Genomic DNA, 3,610 nt, shown 5'->3' with positions numbered 1-3,610 from the left:
AGCAGCCTCTGCATCGCTACTTGAAAGGCGGACGCAAGATCAACTTCCGCGGTGTCCCTCTGGTCTCTCCGGGATGAAGGTAGCTTCTTTCGAATCGGATAAACACGCATGGAACACGGTTGTTGCAGAGGCATCGCATCCTAACGATCGACAGTGCTCTTTTCATTTTTCATATCGTTTAACGAGACACATTGTATCTTTAAAATAAAAGGAGTCGCGACTCCTAGACTCCACTTTTTGAATCGTACCAAGATCTTTGTATGAAATAATATTTAGAGTAACAATTGGCAGCCTTGTGGTTGTTAGTGTTCGGTCAGCCGGGATGCTTTTAAAACGCAAATCTGCTGCCTCGGTTGTAGACATTATGGGCACCTGACTTATTAATGATTTCTTATTTTATACGGTTACCGATATTTACGGAGAGAAAGGAGAAAGCTTTTTTTTCTTAAGAACGATAGGGGGAGACCACCGACTCGAAAGTCCCACAAACGCTCGCTCAAACGAACAAGAAAAGACACGGTTGTTTCGACCCCGCAAGCGTAGCCAAAGTATTATAATTTATTCCCATTGTATTGTGCAAGACCACTCACGTACACGACGCAAAGACTACTTTAGACTTATGGGATAATAAAATAAAAAAATCTTAAAAACATGATTATCGTGACTCTTGTGTTTCTTGGGATCACAGCACCGCCCGCACCCCTTTCCTTATCGCAAGGCCCTTTTTTGCTATCATACACTTACCTTCGTCACATAGTCATTCGATTTTTTTAAGTATATCAACAAGATGAATAGATATTACATTATTGCGCAAAAGGGAATCACTACTGGCATTTGTGATTAGTCTCATTTTAGCCTCGCTCTTTTTTTAGGCGCGTCATATCCCTTTATACCGTTCCATGTCATTAATTATTGTAATCTAAAGCTTGTGGAAAAATACAATAATTATTCTAAGGACTAGGTTTATACTTTTAATTCAATAAAATTATTTTCAACGAATATTACTCAGTTTTATTAGTGGCGATACAATTTTTCCGTCTTTCGAAGGTAACTTTCTTCCATAGAGTGATCAAATTTTTAATTTTATGAGATTCTTTTTATATTGTTGTTGCAATTAGAAAATGACCTTTTTGAATGATGTGGTAGATGGTGGGGTTTTTGTTCCTCGAAACTGTTTTCGGATTACTAGTTTCGCGTTATAAAAATTATTTTTTACGTGAGCTACTTTCTACCATTTAATTTTGATTATTGTAATAATTGGTTAAGTTCTACAGTTAACATTCAAACAAGTAAGTTTACTATTTATATACAAGTATATTTTTATTTAAATTAAACTTTTTCTTGACAAAAAATCATGGCCTTAGAGTTTCAAGAATGGTTCATTCATTTAAGATATGATTGGAGTTCGCGCTGAAATATGCATATCATTTTCTGGGTGAAAGCCTCAATATTACATTATACAGTGCTGAGCTTTGAATACTTTTCAATTTCTATCAATTAGGTATTCAGTTTTGCATGCCGTGCTTTGTTAAAAAATCGGAATAACTTGGAAAAGTACCTTATTTGAGGTCTTCAGTATTAAATTTGAAACAAACAATAATTTCGAATTCAATTTTGGATAGGTAAAATTTTGAAAAAGAAGACAATATTTGAAATTAAATAAAAAGAAATTTAATTTCAGCCTGCAATTCTTAAAATTGGATTTGTTCATTAGAAAACAGATGAAGCTGTATTAATTCTTCTTTAAAGCGTCGAAAGTCTTACAGTTCTATTTTAAGTTGAATGATTAAAATCTAGAAAACAAAATAATTTCAAAACGTTCAAAACTGAATATTTTCAGATCAGGATTTTGGGTAACTTTTTAAATTATAAACCTTTGAAATTGAATTATTAAGTAAACGTTCATAATAAAATTTAATTTTAAATAAGAAGCATTTTTATATTAAGAATTAACATGATTGCAATGTTTGAAATTACAAAATTTTATGCGTTTCAGTTCGAAATTATATTTTTTTAGTTGAGTTTGAACTTTTCAGTATTTGGAAGATTTGAAAATAACAATTTTCAACCCCTAGTTCTTAATTTCATTTTATTCATTTCATACAAAGATTTTAAATCACAAATCTGTTTAAATAAAAATGGTGTACTTATTAAGTCTGCCAATTTGATATTGTACGGTTTCGAAGAATTTAAAAAAACCAGACAATTTTATGCGTTTAAAAGTGATATCGAACCATTTAGAATGTTTAAATCTAGATTAGGCCAATTTTTCTAGGATAAAAAAAATCATGGCCATTTTCAGTGTTCAAAATGAAAAAATTTGCAATGCACTTAATTCCCGCTATAAGCACGATTTCGGGCGTGGGTTGCAATGGCTCTAATCCTAAATCGGGGGAATCCAAAACGTAAACAGACTGGACCGCGTAAACCATTTCTGTTACAATTGGACGCAAAGCGCAACTTTATACAACGAATGCGCTGAGAGTACCCTCCTATTTATTACGCTTGACTGAGCGCCGTCTCTCTCTCTTGTTCTTGCGGCTCTCATCTCGAAATTGCCGAGCACATCAATTCTAGGGATGTCGTAAGTCGGCGGTTTTTATATCGGTGCTTAAACCGTTTAAAATAAAGAGTATGTAATTTTAAATGAGAAACTTTAAAAATATAAATATTTCACTGCGGAACATTAAACGTTAAGTGAATCTGAACTTGATAACTGAAAAAAATTTTTATCACCAAAAATTCTGAAATTTTAATTGCAAACCAAAACTTATGAAAGGAAATTAGTCTAAATTAAAGAAAGTTTGAAATTTTTTAATGTAATATTTACAAATGTCAAATATTAATTTGTTAAATCTTCAATTGAAAATCGGACAATTTTTAATTGCTATATATGATTTCAATGTTTTAAATTACATAATTTTAAACACTTTAGTTGGAAGTGTGCTTTTTTTTAAAGTTGAGTTTAAATATTTCCTCTCTCAAACTCCCAAACATTTTCAAAATGCGCTCCCTTTTTGAATTTTTATCAAAAATTGCTGGCTAACCAACTCGTCCTTTCTTTTAGGACAATTATAATACTTTCTCAATCATGAATGATGGGGATATAACAATGCCACAATTTTGTATAAAATTCAACTATAAGCGTCCAATCAAAAAGTGATTTATGAAAAAATTGTCACGATTAAACCCAAGACTACGCATCTTATAATAAAGAATGATTCATAAAAATTTGTAATTTTTGTTTTTAAACAGCTTTTGTTTATTTTTTTCGTAGCTTCTGTTGTTTGTCCAAGCATTTAATTTTATTATTGTTATTATTGTCTTTTATGAATAAAACTAAAACTGCTTAACCTATCCAAAAGTAAGTAATAATAAATTTCTAAATGTTTTTTGTGAGCATAATTTTTATTCATATGTATCATACATAGTTTGAGCACAAAATTATATTTTTTCATTTTTCTTTATTTTTTGTGAAAAAAAATTGAATTTTCGATTGCTCAATAATATTCAAAAAGTTGTTATAAAAATCTTGTAGGCCTTTCAAAAAACAACGTTTTTCTTTTCTCCACTTTTTCATACCGTGCGTTATTTGGTTAAAAATTTGCAT

At 30.8% G+C, this 3,610-nt stretch overlaps 1 protein-coding gene across 2 annotated transcripts in view; it reads left to right on the top strand.

Annotated features, from left to right (window-relative positions):
* Positions 1–999, top strand: part of LOC117177532 (actin-5C) — an 8,818-nt gene extending 7,819 nt beyond the window's left edge. For both annotated transcript variants that reach the window (XM_033368306.1, XM_033368305.1), the window contains exon 3: positions 1–999. This exon is cut by the window's left edge and continues 376 nt beyond it. The gene's annotated coding sequence lies outside the window, so the exon portion shown is untranslated.
* Positions 1,000–3,610: the final 2,611 nt, after the last annotated feature.

Source organism: Belonocnema kinseyi, chromosome 7 (assembly GCF_010883055.1).
Source record: "Belonocnema kinseyi isolate 2016_QV_RU_SX_M_011 chromosome 7, B_treatae_v1, whole genome shotgun sequence".
Classification (NCBI taxonomy): Eukaryota; Metazoa; Arthropoda; class Insecta; order Hymenoptera; family Cynipidae; genus Belonocnema; species Belonocnema kinseyi.
Note: the sequence above shows the minus strand (reverse complement) of the source record. Positions and strands in the feature narration are given on the sequence as shown.